General features: G+C 50.7%; 1 protein-coding gene across 1 annotated transcript in view; it reads right to left on the reverse strand.

Moving 5' to 3' along the window:
* The window catches only part of MED10 (mediator complex subunit 10), a 49,153-nt gene that overhangs the window by 19,370 nt on the left and 13,092 nt on the right, over positions 1 to 16,691 (reverse strand). The gene's annotated exons all lie outside the window — the stretch shown is intronic.

The raw sequence follows: 16,691 nt of genomic DNA on the forward strand, positions 1-16,691 counted from the left end.
CCCCCTCCCTTTGACCTTTCACCTCGCTCCCCATTGGCGCGAGAAAAAGTGGGCGTGAAGGCTTTTGATCCACAAATTTGCATATATCGATCGTTCTGGAGGCGGGGCCAAATCGCCCCTCGCTCACCGATTGGACGGCAAAAAGTGGGCGTGTGTCGTTTTTGATCCGTTTTTGAAGCAGAAAATCCGTGATTTTGTACACGCTGTTCGACGCGCGCTCTACACGAGTCCAACACCGGTACCCACAGCGGGGCAAGAACGGTGGCGATGCTACGGTTGTGAGGTGTGCGTGAAGGTCGTGGCGGTTGTGGTGAAGCGGTGGTTGTGGTCGGTGGTTGATGTTGTGGTTGTGATCATGGCGGTTGGTCCAAAATAAAGATAGTAAAAGAAAAACGGCTATCCTGAAGAGTCGCAGCACGTATAAATGACATGTATTCCCACTAGACAACGGGTTTGGGCCTAACTACACATGTACTTACCGAGATACCTCACCTAAGGGACCTGAATGGTGGTTTGCGAATCTGGTAACCACAACACTACCCCCTTCCCTTTTTACAGACTCGTCCCGAGTCGTCAAATTTTCGTGTGCCATCATGTGTAGTTTTCCCCTAGTACATTTTACCTACGGATCCCTGAGTGCGACATTCATGGTATTCGTGTCCCCAAAATAAATAACCTGAGGGCTGCGTAACTACCTAAACAAACTCACTCACACGGACGACTTAAATAAAATTGCCGGCGCTAAGACATACATGCCGGGGGCGCACTCATATTTACAGTACATCTTACCTTAACTTACAAATTTTACACTAAACCATGGCCCAGGATCATTGAACTCTGCAAAAAGAAAGCAGTTAGCAGGGAGCCAGGCTGCCCGCATGCAGTCTCTGGCTCAAACAATGCAGGTGACAGGGAACGTGGCCGGCTGCTCACACGCAGTCCAAGGCCTTCCCTTTTGAACTGAACGCAGTGAACCACAACGGTGCTTGGGCTGCACAAACGCAGTCTCCGTGCCAGCTCAAGTGGCACACGCAATGAGCACAACGAATGGATGCATGAACACAAACACGGTGCACGGGCCGCCACTGCAGGCCCGTGTTGTCGCTGCCAACAGGGCAGTTCTTGCAGCTTGCAAACTGTTGCCTTGCGGATCCTGGCGCACATGGAAATGAACAGGGGGGGCAAAGCAAAAATTGAACGGGGCTGGTGAACGTGGGCAGTGGCATGGCATGGCAAAGGCAGCAGGCAAACACAGCCCGCAGAAGAAGGCCGCTGCAGGCAAACACAGCCGGCAGATGAACTGGCCGGCACAGGCCTTGAAGCAAAACCCGACCAGCCGATGGCACAGGCCTTGCAGCAAAACAACAGCTGCCGATGAAGTTGGCCGGCACCGGCCTTGAAGAAAAACAGCCAGCCGATGAAGCTGGCCAGCCTTTGCCGTTCAGTGGAGGTTGGTGGAGGGAGTGCGGTGGTGCTGGCCACTTGGAGGGCGGGCTCGGACCTACCTACCTGTCTCCCTCCCAACCTATCGCCTTTGCCTGTCACTGTACATACCCACTCCCTTAATTTGTGAAAAACCAATTTAGCCCCCTTAATTTTTTTTATTTTTTTTTTATTTTTACTTCCCCACTATAAATCGTCCCCTAACCCCCTTTATCGTCCTTGTTCGGCTAACCTATTCTGTCACCTAGCCTACTCCCAACCCCTACGTTCCCTTCCCGGAGGGGAACAAGGGAGAGCTAACGTCCTGTGTCGAGGCCCAACGAAGCCTCAGAATGGCCTCCCCAGAGTTCAGCGATCTATAACCCAAGTGGGTCCAGCGGCCCACAACGAGAGCGAGGGGATGGATGGTGCGGAGGGGTACATCTCCTAATCTACCCTATCCATTTAACTGTTAAACTACCCCGGGGCTTTCAACAAGCGCCTCTCGCTTAAACTATTGGTTCTAACAACCCAGATTCCCGTCGCCTGTGTTGGTGTCCTCACAATTTCGGGCCTCGCCCCCCAATTTTCTCTCCGTGCCCTCACACGGTCTCCTGGCTGGGACACGTGGCTCCCTTTGGCAGGCACGACCCTCTGCCGATTCTCCCGCTATGGCACCCCCGGGCACTACACTGCCTCCGAGCCTACCAGCTCCCTAACACCGGGGAGTGCCCCCCATGGCACCTCCCCTGAAACGCACACGTGGCAGGCCGGCCTCCCGGGCCCCTTTCCGAGGGTCACCCGTGCCCACAACACTGCCCACGCGGCTAATGGCGCCCTGGGCCCCCGCACCAAGCAGGCGCACCCGTGCCCACTACTCTATCCCGGCCCCCCATGGGCCCATGGCCTACCACGGCCGACTAGCCTGGTGCCCGGGGTACCCACTCAGCGATACTCACCTTTCGCAGCCACGCTCCCAAGCCCGTCAACAGGGCTCCTGCACCCCTCCAAATGGGTCTCGAGCCTACTTTCCCACCAACAACAAAACGACCTCCATTTTTCAATTTGACTAACCCAGCTAACTCACTTTACTCTGACCCCGGGGTCCCTTGGGCGGGAGTCACTCCTCCCCCCAATCACTCATCGCACCATGCATTCCCCATTCACTCCACACACACAGACCCGCTGGCCTCACTCACTCACCAAGCACATGCTTCCACCTCACTCAACATGTCTTCACCTCATAACTCACCAACTCTTCAACACACACACCACTGAACTCTGCCATCCTTCTAACTACCTCCCCTAACTAACTCGTGCTCCCTCGTCGTCCCTTAAACTACAGCACGTTCCTTTTAACACTACGTAGCTAAGCTACGTCCCCACTACACATTCACCAGTCTGTCACTGTCTCCAAATAAATCATTTCATTTCCCAACCTAAATCTGGCTACAATCCCTCTAACTAATCCATTCCACGGACTCCATGAGGACTTACCCCTGCCCCATGAAGTCGGTCTAACTAAGCTAACCCTTCCCCCTAACTAGTTTTCATCCTGTGCCCAGGGTAAGGGGGTCTTTCACCCCTTGCCCAGGAATCCTGTGCACCCGAAAGTGGGGCTTGCTTTTTTATTTTTTTTTTTCCATGCGCAGCACCTGCGCGGCAACTCAGAGCTCGCGCACTTTGCACCTGCCCGTGACGTCATGCAGCTGCACGTGTTCCTCGTCCCTCCTTGGACGGTGCCATCCGGCAGAGATACCCCTCCTGCCGGATTCCAACCCCACGTGCAGCCATGACGTCACCGTGCGCATAAAAAAAAAACACAAGCCACACGTCTCGAGGGGTTCCCCACGCGAACACATGTGCTTTGCCCGTTGGAGCTCAACACACACGATCGCGTGGAGAACCCGTCCGGTCCAAATCCGTTTACCTGCCTAAACTTTGTCCGTCCGCGGGATCGGCAAATCCACCGCGTGCGTTTCCGGACCGGGACTTCACTCTCGCAAGCGAGCACGTGGTGGTCTCGTGCGTTGCACAGCACGAATCGCGTGCTCACTGCTGGGTGAACCCGGCACGGTCCTCGAAACAACTACAGCCGCTTCCCGGCTTTCTCTCCTCTGTCGCCGTCTCCGTCTCCATTCCACACACGCATACCTGCGTGTTACGACGCACACAGTCCACACCATTAAACTCACACCGGGAGACGCGGCTGCGTGCTCCCGCATGCCAACCGACATCTCCCTCTCATACCGCTCTCTCACACACACGGTCTCCCTTACACTCGGCCGTTCACTCACGCGTGCCTCACTACTCACACAAACCATACTACTTACACACGCGGGGGCACTCACCCGCGGTGCCTCACCCACACACGCGAGGGCACTCACCCGCGGTTCCTCACTCATACACACGGCGACACTCACACACGCGGTCTCTTCCACACATGGTGCCTCACCCACACACGCGGGGGCACTAACCCGCGGTGCCTCACTCACACTCCGTGCCTCATCCACACACGGCGTGCTGGGAAGCACGTACTCCGGCACCATCGCCACCACACCAATCACACACGGGGTCGCTTCCACACACGGTGCCGCACTCACACCTTGCACCACACACACAGGGACAACCACACTGGGGATTTGTGTCCCCACAAGGGTCTCCGGGGCCTCTACACCCCCCAAGCTCTCCGTGCACTCGTTCACAGCACCCGTCCCCTCAACCTCGCAAAGCACGACCGAACTCACCTGGTCGTGACTCGCCTCAAGGGGGCATACTCCCTCCCCTCGTTCCTGGAGGAGGCCATCCAGGTGCTCGCACCGGGTCCCCACACGCTCCGCGAGCTCACCCCCATTGTCCTCCACTACCTCCGTGTGTGTGTGCGCGTCACTTACCCCGTCTTCATCGTGTTTATTGGTCTCTGCTTCTTTCTGGCGTCTTTCCCTTATCTTTATGTCGGTCAACCTTGCTTTCTCTTTAAGTCGCTCCCGTCCTTCCCTGTTTTTCACTCCTTGCTCTTTCACGATCTCCGCGTACCTCATCCTTGCTTTCCGTATTAATTGTTCTTTTCTCTCCCTCCCAATTACTTTCACCTCGTCTCTTGTCTCCCGAATTACTTTTTCCTTACCCGCCTCCACCGCGGGCCTGTCAGCCGTTGCACCCCCTTCCAGCTCGTTTGTTCCGACACGTGGAGTCGCCATTTTAAGTTCCCTGCTCACGGCCTTCATGCCCGCCTGCAGGCATCGGCCCATGTTCTGCGTCTCACCCCGTAGCTTTCTCGTTTCTTCCTTCATGTTTGTTTCCATTTTAGTTTTCATGCGTTTTATTTCGTTTGTGAATGTATCCATCTTTTCGTTTATTTGTTTGTTCATGTCTTTCATTTCGTTTTTTATTTCATTTGTCATTGCCGCATTCATTTGTGCCAGCATGGTGAATAGCTGGGCCATGTCGGATGCACTCAAGTGAGCCGTTTCGGCAGGGGTTGGGGAAGGGTTTTGGTGGAGAGGGGGGGGGAGGTGTCATACACCGCGGCCGCTGCCGCACCCACCTCGGGCCCTGGGTTCAGTTGGGCGAGTCCGTGTTCCTGCACAATCAACATTTCCTGCTCGGGGATTCCATCCTGGACCATGGATTCTACATTACTACACATATACATTTCCAATACCCCCGGCTCCCGCTCGCCTTGAGACGCCATCTTGCTTCTCTTAAAGGGTTAATTTGCTCACTCGTAATTTGGAGGGAATCGGGGGTCGCTTCTCTCACCCCTGGACCGATTCCCGTGAATTTCGCTGGAGACAGGAGAGCCTGTTGTCCCGCTCTCCAATACCAGTGCCGCGAGGAGGGCGATGAATTTGTATCGCACGACCTGACACCAGTGTTGCGGTCTTCGCGCCCGCCGGCGTGCGAACGGCCACGTAACTCGAATCGCGGCACGTCGCCCACCGGACAGACAATCCAGTCGTGACCCTCTCGGACTAACGCCGGGAACCAGTCACGGGTGGACCTTTCGGTCTCACCGCGATCGAGCCAATCAGCCCCCGCGTGGGATAGGGTTGCTCGCCAAATTCGACCTACCTAAGTACCCACGCGGAGGGTAGACCGGGCGATCGCACCTCGCCGCAGGTCGACTTCGGACACGGGCCACTTAAGCGACCCGTTCCGTACTATCAGAATAACCGAGCGGTGTTATCGTCGACCTCGACGGTTCGATTAATTATCGGGCGTATTCAGCCCACTACCAACCCTTTACGTGAAGCAAGATGGGGATTCAATGGGGGAAAAGACGAAGCGAAGCGGGAGAACAGTTCAACAATAAAGCACATTTATTCTCGGCACACGGGAAGCACACAAATACAATTCCACCAAATGCACACAAAAAAAAGAAAACACAATTCCATTTACACAAAAAGCAAATACAAAAGTGAAAACACAGTGCAGAGCTAATACCGACTACCGAGCACACGGCAACACTTATACAATTCTACTTCACAGACGGCGCCGACAACACATACCCAAAACCAAGGAAAAGAAATACCCTCAAGAATGAGGCGGCCTGAGGCCGAGACCGGGTCGGGCCTACCCGTCTGGTGATGAGACGCGGAGCGGCGATGGCCCCGCAACCCGCGGGCCTCGTGGACAGTGCCTGGCAGGGGGTGGGAACGGGGCCCCCTTGGTCGCACTATCTCAGCGCGGGGGGAAACAGGAGGGGGTTGCTGATGCTCGGGGTATAGAGGATCTTTATTATATGCGACGAGCGTCTCCACCTCGGCCAGGTCGCGCTGTCGGCCTCCCTCGGGTGCAGCTTCCTGCACGACGCGAGCACCCCCTCGTCTGGTGTCGCCGCCTTTCCACAGCTCCGTCCCCTCCGTTCCGACTCCAACGCACACGACGAGCAGCTCCACCGCCCGCGAAGTCTTGACCCTCTGCTTCCGACTCTCCTCTTCTTGACTCTCCGACCCGTTCTTGTTTGCGACTCTCTCGTTCCCGTTCTGCTGACTCTCCTTTGCGACTCTCCTCTGACTGACGAACACCGTCCTTTTATCCCCCCGTAACTTTGCCTTTGACCCCCTCCCTTTGACCTTTCACCTCGCTCCCCATTGGCCCGAGAAAAAGTGGGCGTGAAGGCTTTTTGATCCACAAATTTGCATATATCGATCGTTCTGGAGGCGGGGCCAAATCGCCCCTCGCTCACCGATTGGACGGCAAAAAGTGGGCGTGTGTCGTTTTTGATCCGTTTTTGAAGCAGAAAATCCGTGATTTTGTACACGCTGTTCGACGCGCGCTCTACACGAGTCCAACACCGGTACCCACAGCGGGGCAAGAACGGTGGCGATGCTACGGTTGTGAGGTGTGCGTGAAGGTCGTGGCGGTTGTGGTGAAGCGGTGGTTGTGGTCGGTGGTTGATGTTGTGGTTGTGATCATGGCGGTTGGTCCAAAATAAAGATAGTAAAAGAAAAACGGCTATCCTGAAGAGTCGCAGCACGTATAAATGACATGTATTCCCACTAGACAACGGGTTTGGGCCTAACTACACATGTACTTACCGAGATACCTCACCTAAGGGACCTGAATGGTGGTTTGCGAATCTGGTAACCACAACAATATATTCACAGAAGTAGCACAAGCAGACACAATGAAATGGATTATACTGACTCTTTTTACTTATATTTCATATCACAATTTAAAAAAAACTACAACGGCCACAGACAAACACATACAGTGGTGAAGATACTGTTGTGGGGCCGGGTCTTGGTGGTGAGCACGACCGTAAGATGGAGCAGTTGAGTCGGCTCCACCGAACACCCGGAATTTAGGTCATACCTTTCAGATTAATCCGATAGTACGGGTCCCTTACAGGACCATCAATCGCCAATAATTCGACCGCATGGAGTAGGGTTAATTGCCAACTTCAATATACCGAAGTATCTACGTGGCAAAGCAACCGGGGAATTCACATCCTCGGTAGGCCTCGAGCGGAACGAGCCGTTTCCGTGCTCGAATCGTGCGTAACCCGATCGGATGGTTACCGAGGCCCGTCGGTCCAAATGTACAACTACGGCAACTACCTTCCTAATTCCCGTTCGCAACGCGGCACAGCAAACAAATGACAGAAAGGACAAGGACGACCTGGGACATTCAACAAGAGAGGAATTTATTAACAATAGGGGGAAGAGAACACACAAAGAGCAGAGTGATCTGAATAAGAAATGAGAATAATGTACAACAAAAAGCACTTAACAATTCTACTTAGACAAGACAGGCCCACACACAGACACGCACACCCAAAAAAAATGGACCTGCCGGGTCTTTATTCGGCTCTCCAGCCGAGGAGAATAGTTCGGCTGGGAGTCAGGACGGCCGGCAACCTGGCCGCGAGTGCGCGGATGGTCGTCCACACCTTCTCGGAGCTCCAGTCGCCAAAAGCACGGACCAGAGCAGCCGAACCCAGAGGAGGCAAGACGAGGTGATCTCCCTTGATGAAATTGTCAACCACTCGCTGTAGTGCGCCAGAGGAGACACCTCCGAAGCGCGGGATGCAGTCCGCCACAAACCCAGGCAGACGCACTTCAAGACACATGGGACGCAATCTCTTTTCGCTCGCTCCGACAACCACACTCTTCGCTCGTCCCGACAACCACTCTTCGTCTTCAGGAGGGAGGGGCTTCTTTTCCTGGCCACTCGCCTCCTGATTGGTCGGACCCATCACGAGATTCCCTGGCCGTCTTCCATTGGACAGGCCCAGAGGAGGCGGGGAAACTCCCACCCTTCTGGGTGGAGTCCCGATCGGAGGTGTTTGTAGCTCCGCCTACCTCCTCACCTCCGGCCACATGCGTAATGGCGATGGTCTTGAGTGGGGGATGGGGCGGGTGAGACGCCCGCTCCTTGCCGATTGGCCAAAGAGGGACGCCATGTCCATGTTAGACTCCGCCCACGCTCGCCAGCGAGCAAAGAGATGCCGAATGCCTATGCCTGCGGACAATGCCGAAAGCAGAGAGTTGTTGTTGTAAGTGATGTAAAAGAAAACCCTGATGATCAAAATAACTCCGCAGCGCACAAACATTTAATTCCCATTAGACGAGGGATGGTACCCTAACTAGAAACACGTACTTACCGATATAACTGATCTATAGGACCTGGTTGTTGTGTGCTCATGGCTGCCAGATTTGTAACAATACAACCTCCTTCCAGCTTCGGTGGGTGGCGGCAACAGAACAGACATACCCGTATTACACATACAGTTCTAATTCTGAACCCACACGTAGTAATCTACCTTAATGTTCCTAGCATTGCGTTACACAACACAACGCTAGGAACATTAATATGCAACACAAGCAAGTACTTTCTAAAATAGTTGGCCCAAGCTCTTCACGTGAAAGAACATAAGCTCACCTTAAAAGTTAAAGACGCACCTAAGACGCGTTCGGTATGTGGGAGGTAGATTCACACAGATCGAGCTTATTCACACACACAAACGCAACATGCATATTGTTGCGGTATTCGCGCCCGCCGGCGTGCTAACGGCCACGTAACTCGAATCGCGGCACGTCGCCCACCGGACGGACAATCCAGTCGTGACCCTCTCGGACTAACGCCGGGAACCAGTCACGGGTGGACCTTTCGGCCTCACCGCGATCGAGCCAATCAGCCCCCGCATGGGATAGGGTTGCTCGCCAAATTCGACCTACCTAAGTACCCACGCGGAGGGTAGACCGGGCGATCGCACCTCGCCGCAGGTCGACTTCGGACACGGGCCACTTAAGCGACCCGTTCCGTACTATCAGGATAACCGAGCGGTGTTATCGTCGACCTCGACGGTTCGATTAATTATCGGGCGTATTCAGCCCACTACCAACCCTTTACGTGAAGCAAGATGGGGATTCAATAGAGGAAAAGACGAAGCGAAGCGGGAGAACAGTTCAATAATAAAGCACATTTATTCGCGGCACACGGGAAGCACACATTCAATTCCACCAAATGCACACAGAAAAGACACAATGCAATTTACACAAAAAGCAAATATAAAAGCGAAAACACAATGCAGAGCTAATACCGACTACCGAGCACACGGCAACACTTATACAATTCTACTTCACAGACGGCGCCGACAACACATACCCAAAACCAAGGAAAAGAAATACCCTCAAGGATGAGGCGGGCCTGAGGCCGAGACCGGGTCGCGCCTACCCGTCTGGTGATGAGACGCGGAGCGGCGATGGCGCCTCGACTCCGCGGGCCTCGCGGACGGTGTCTGGTAGGGGGTGGGAAAGGGGCCCCCTTGGTCGCACTATCTCAGCGCGGGGGGGGAAACAGGAGGGGGTTGCTGATGCTCGGGGTATAGAGGATCTTTATTATCCCGCGACGAGCGTTTCCACCTCGGCCAGGTCGCGCTGTCGGCCTCCCTCGGGTGCAGCTCCCTGCACGACGCGAGCACCCCCTCGTCTGGTGTCGCCGCCTTTCCACAGCTCCGTCCCCTCCGTTCCGACTCCAACGCACACGACGAGCAGCTCCACCGCCCGCGAAGTCTTGACTCTCTGTTTCCGACTCTCCTACTCTCCTACTCTCCGCCTCTCGACTCTCCGACTCTTCTGACTGACGAACACGGTCCTTTTATCCCCCCGTAGCTTCGCCTTTGACCCCCTCCCTTTGACCTTTCACCTCGCTCCCCATTGGCCCGAGAAAAAGTGGGCGTGAAGGCTTTTTGATCCATAAATTTGCATATATCGATCGCCCTGGGGGCGGGGCCAATTCGCCCCTCGCTCACCGATTGGACGGCAAAAAGTGGGCGTGTGTCGTTTTTGATCCGTTTTTGAAGCACAAAATCCGTGATTTTGTACACGCTGTTCGGCGCGCGCCCTGCACGAGTCCAACACCGGTACCCACAGCGGGGCAAGAACGGTGGCGATGCGACGGTTGCGAAGTGTGACGGGAAGGTCGTGGCGGTTGTGGTGAAGCGGCGTTGTGGTTGGTGGTTGATGTTGTGGTTGTGGTGGTAATCATGGCGGTTGGTCCAAAATAAAGATAGCAAAAGAAAAACGGCTATCCTGAAGAGTCGCAGCTCGCATAAATGACATGTATTCCCACTAGACAACGGGTTTGGGCCGAACTACACATGTACTTACCGAGATATCTCACCTAAGGGACCTGAATGGTGGTTTGCGAATTTGGTAACCACAACAATATATATATATATATATATATATATATATATATATATATATATATATATATATATATATATATATATATATATATATATATATATATATATATATCTCTGGAAAAAATTAAGAGACCACTGCAAAATTATCAGTTTTTCTGGTTTTACGATTTATAGGAATGTGTTTGAGTAAAATGAACATTTTTGTTTTATTCTATAAACTACTGACAACATTTCTCCCAAATTCCGAATAAAAATATTGTCATTTCGAGCATTTGTTTGCAGAAAATGACAACTGGTCAAAATAACAACAAAGATTCAGTGTTTTCAGACCTCAAATAATACAAACAAAACAAGTTCATATTCATTTTTAAACAACACAATACAAATGTTTTAACTTAGGAAGAGTTCAGAAATCAATATTTTGTGGAATAACTCTGATTTTCAATCACAGCTTTCATGCATCTTGGCATGCTCTCCACCAGTCTTTCACATTGCTGTGGGGTGATTTATGCCACTCCTGGCGCAAAAATTCAAGCAGCTCGGCTTTGTTTGATGGCTTGTGACCATCCATCTTCCTCTTGATCACATTCCAGAGGTTTTCAATGGGGTTCAAGTCTGGAGATTGGGCTGGCCATGACAGGGTCTTGATCTGATGGTCCTCCATCCACACCTTGACTGACCTGGCTGTGTGGCATGGAGCATTGTCCTGCTGGAAAAACCAATCCTCAGAGTTGGGGAACATTGTCAGAGGAGAAGGAAGCAAGTGTTCTTCCAGGCCAACCTTTTACGTGGCTTGATTCATGAGTCCTTCACAAAGACAAATCTGCCCGATTCCAGCCTTGCTGAAGCACCCCCAGATCATCACCGATCCTCCACCAAATTTCACAGTGGGTGCGAGACACTATGGTTTGTAGGCCTCTCCAGGTCTCCGTCTAACCATTAGACAACCAGGTGTTGGGCAGAGCTGAAAATTGGACTCATCAGAGAAGATGACCTTACTCCAGTCCTCTACGGTCCAATCCTCTTGGTCTTTTGCAAACCTCAGCCTGGCTCTTCTTTGCTTCTCATTGATGAAGGGCTTATTTCTAGCTTTGCACGACTTCAGCCCTGCCCCTCGGAGCCTGTTTCAAACCGTCCTCGCCATGCACTTCACCCCAGCTGCCGTTTGCCATTCTTTTTGTAGGTCACTTGATGTCATCTACAGTTGTTGAGTGACATTCGAATGAGTTGGCGGTCATCCCGGTCAGTGGAAAGTCCTTTTCGCCATCTGCCAGTCTGTAGCTTTGTTGTCCCCAATGTCTGCTGCTTGACCTTGTTCTTATAAACTGCCGTCTTTGAAATTTTAAGGATGGAAGCAACGTAACGCTCACTGTATCCCACTGCAAGTAAAGCCAGAATTGAACCCTTCTTTTCCGCACTCAAAACTTTTCTTTTCAACTCTTTTGGCATGGTCAATAGTTATTTTTTTGATTCAAATTACTTTTGAGGTATGACTCGCACTGTTTTTGCCATTCAGTTGGTCCTATTGCAAGAGGATAGTGATGACCACAGCAGTGGTTTTTATACTTTTCCTTGTTAAATAAGATTCGGTTCAGGTGATCACCTAATCAGTACCTCACGAAGTAGAATGAGGTGTGCCTGTGTTGGAATTCAACAGAAACTGGAATGGAATGGCTGCCATACATGTGGAGACGCTGATTTAAATTTTTTTGGGAGTGGTCTCTTATTTTTTTCCAGAGCTGTATATATGTGTATATATATATATATATATATATATATATATATATATATATATATATATATATATATATATATATATATATATATATATATATATATATATATACATATATATACTGAAACGCAAAAGAAACTTACCACCTTTTAAACCTTCAAATATCAACAATAACACTGCGTGTAGTAAATGTGTGAACTTATTTGTGGACAATAGTGTCCTCACTGTCAGACAAAACGGTCACGGATGGTAACTTCATAACACAACTGTTGAACAGCCGTTTTGACTGTCAGTGATTAGCCAAGGGGTACGGGATGATTTTAATGAGCTGCACGTGATGTCTTGATATTGGCTTTAAAAAGGCCAGTGCAAAATGGGCATTTCAATCAACATGCCACGATTGTCAAGGGATCAATGGCAGTGTGCCTTGGGCATACTGCAAGGCGGATTGAGCTACCGTGAGGTGGCACGTCGCCTTGGCTGTTCACACCAGATGATATCTGCCCTGGTGGACAGAGACACCCTCCACAACTCTGCAGATTACAGACCTCGATCAGGGAGGCCAAGAGTCACCACTGCAAGGCAGGACAGGCAGATGGTCCTAAGTCAGATGGCTTCAGACATTGAGGACTGAGTGGGACAGAATCCAGCAGCAATCCATCCAAAGACTGGTAGGCAGTATGCGCCGACGATGCACTGCCTGTATCCAAAACAATGGTGGCCACACACGCTATTGAAAGGGGACTGACATTGCACCCTGTGCTGTTCTGTACTGTAGAACAAACTTATGAGATGGTGTATCTTGGTTAAAAACTTGACATGTCATCAATAAAATGCCATTGTTTCAATTAGCAATTGTTGATTTGTTTTATTTTGAACTGTGACAATTTTATTACATTTCAAACAAGTGGTAAGTTTCTTTTGCGTTTCAGTATATATATATATATATATATATATATATATATATATATATATATATATATATATATATATATATATATATATATATATATATATATATATATATATATATTGTTATGGTTCTCGGAACTGTATGCATACAACATACAGTTGTCCCGAGTCAGTTATTCCATTAATATACGTGTAGTTAGATCCCTTCCTTGTGTAGTGGGAAGACATGGGGGTGCGTTGCGATGGGCTTTAGTTAGGTTATTAAATCATTTTTTCCCTTTTATTTTATCCCATCCATTCCACTTCCCACTCTTCTACCGAGGTAAATCTGCCTCGCTTGCCCCCCTCGTTACGCTGGCCACAGCGTACCACCGACTACCCACTGTATCCCAAAGACTCATTTTCAGAGGCCAAATCCTGACATTTGCTGTGCGTTCCGCGTCGGCATCCACCTTCTCAAACCCAGACACGCGCAGCGTGGGTGGGCCTTACCAGTGTCTGGCCGAAACTCCGCCCAGAAAGGCAGATCACGTGAAGGCCCGGTCCAATCGGGATGCTCGAATCGGACAATGATGTCGGCTTCGCCATGGCTCCTCCCCGAGCTCCAGGCTGTATAAAGCACGGACCTCCGAGTTGGTCGTTGTTGTCGTTGGAATTGTGAATAATCTGGGTAGGTTGAAGAGAATTTCGAGTTGGAGAGGTTGAGGAGAAGTGTTGTGATAGTGTTCCTGCTGCCTGGCCCTGCCTACGTCTCTCCTCGACGGCCCGCCTACTGTACTGGTCCTCGCCCACACGACCTCGACCAAGCCTCTTGTCTGGTCCTGCCTACGGCTCATCGCTCGCCTCTTTGGATCCCGCCAGACACGATTACTACACGCGCGGCGGTGGACCGAACCGCTAAACTTTTGTCGGGTGTCGCACCACGGAGCATACCTCCCCCTCGAAACGCTCAGGTACCAAAAACTGTGACCTCAACTCCCTCCCTCCCTGGCCGCAAAAGTCCTTTGCCTTCCATTGGGTTTATTTTGTCTGAGTGTGTGGCGCCTGTCCGTTAGATAAGCCTGTATAAGATCTTCATTGTTGTGATTGTTTTTGCTTATATTATTAATCTTGCGTCAATTCTGCACGGTGTCCGCTTTTGTAAGTTGCTTGTATAATTGTCGCACCCCACACATCTCTCATCTTTCCCCTGCATTACATACCGATTGAACCTTTTTGTTGTGCCACATGCTTTTCCCCGCTTTATTGTAAATAAATAATAATTGTAGAAATGTTCCCAGCTCGTCTTTGTCTTTTCCTCCATTGGTCCAGCATGGTTCGAATCTGAGTTTAGCCGGGTCTTTATTCCCGATAATCCGTTCCTTCGAGCCGGTACGTCCTTGGCAGTGCCACTCGACTGCATCCGATCAGGAAAGGTAGTCGGTAGTTGGTAGAGTGATCCGGTTCGGGCAAGGCGTACCGAGGGTGTGGTTCCCCGGTAGTCGAAACTGCGTGGTTAATTAGGTATCTTGATTCTAGAGAGGAGGACCCTACACCACGCGGTTGAGGTATTGGCATCCATGGTCGGTAAAGTGACCTGCCGCGTCATGGAATTATCCGTGAGCGACGGCCTACAATTCCGGGGAGTCTCGTGGGAATCGACGTTGTTTCCCCCACCTAGTGGTCGTTCTCCGCCAGACCCCCAGCCCATAACAACATATATATATATATATATATATATATATATATATATATATATATATATATATATATATATATATATATATATATATATATATATATATATATATGAAAGAGGCCAAATCCCAACCAAAAGCCAAACCAAATGTGGGTTCCGCGTCGGCATCCACCTTCCCAAACCCAGACATGCGCAGCGTGGGCGGGCCTTACCAGTGTCTGGCCGAAACCCTGCCCAGAAAGGCAAATCACATGAAGGCCCGGTCCAATCGGGATGCTCCAAGTGAGTACCAGTGTACTGGGCCCGGTGTATGCCCCAGTTAGAATACGTGTACCATATCCCTGTGTCGTAAGAGGCGACCAGGGTTGCGTCAGGAAGGGCATCCGGCGTAAAACATGTGCCAAATCACGATGCGGATCATACGGATGATCCGCTGTGGCGACCCCTAACGGGAGTAGCCGAAAGAAGAAGAAGAGATATATGAAAGAGACCCACCCACATCTCGCACCTGTGAATGGAGGAAATAACCAATCAGCTCTCACCTAATCAATTAAACCCAGGTGGCAAGGATTATATAAATAAATTGACTCCTCCCATGCTCTTCCAGCTGAAGAAGCTGCTTGATTTACATCACCTGGTGAGAGCTGATAGGTTAGTCCCTCCATTCACAGGTGAGAGATGTGTGTGGGTCTTTCTATATTATTTATATATTGATTGCTTTTGACATTTGCACGTAGTAACATGCTTCGAAACCTCATTGGTATGCATTGCTGTCGGCGCTGTCACTGATGATGTGCCAGTAAGCAATGAAATTGGTCCAGTAGTTGAGGGTGTGTGCAGCATTGGGATTGTCATGTGTGTACTATTTGTGAATGTCTTCACAGCTGTGGAGGAACACTGGGAAGGGTTTGAAACAGCAAAGCGCTTACCTTGGTAGGCTTTCTTGGTTGCTTTATGCAGCTTCTTCGTCTTGAAGAGCAAGGGAGGAGTCGATTTTTATATATACATTACATGGCCAAAAGTATGTGGACACCTGCTCATCCAACATCTCATTCCAAAATCATGGGCATAAATATGGAGTCGGTCCTCCCTTTGCTGCTGTGACATCCTCCACTCTTCTGGGAAGGCTTTCCACGAGATATTGGAACATTGCTGCAGGGATTTGCTTCCATTCAGCGACAACAACATTAGTGAGGTCGGGTACTTATGTTTGGCGATTAGGTCTGGCTCGCAGTCGACATTCCAATTCATCCCAAAGGTGTGCGATGGTGTTGATGTCAGAGTTCTGTGCAAGTCAGTCAAGTTCTACACACCGATCTCAACAAACCATTTCTGTATGGACCTCAATTTGTGCATGGGGGCATTGTCATGCTGAAACAGGAAAGGGCCTTCCCCAAACTGTTGCCACAAAATTGGAAACACAGAATCGTTCAGAATGTCATTATATGCTGTAGCGTTCAGATTTCTCTTCACTGGAACTAAGGGGCCTAGCCCAAACCATGAAAAACATCCCCAGACCATTATTCATCCTCCACCAAACTTTACAGTTGGCACTATGCATTCAGGCAGGTAGCGTTCTCCTGGCATCCGCCAAGCCCCGATTCGTCCGTCGGACTGCCAGATGCTGAAGCGTGATTCATCACTCCAGAGAACGTTTCCACTGCTCCAGAGTCCAACAATGGCGGTGAGCTTTACACCACTCCAGCTGATGCTTGGCATTGGGCGTAGTGATCTTAGGCTTGTGTGCTGCTGATCGGCCATGGAAACCTATTTTACGAAACTCT

Source organism: Eptatretus burgeri, chromosome 11 (assembly GCF_056783735.1).
Source record: "Eptatretus burgeri isolate ZD-2024b chromosome 11, Ebu_testis_v1, whole genome shotgun sequence".
NCBI classification, from domain to species: Eukaryota; Metazoa; Chordata; class Myxini; order Myxiniformes; family Myxinidae; genus Eptatretus; species Eptatretus burgeri.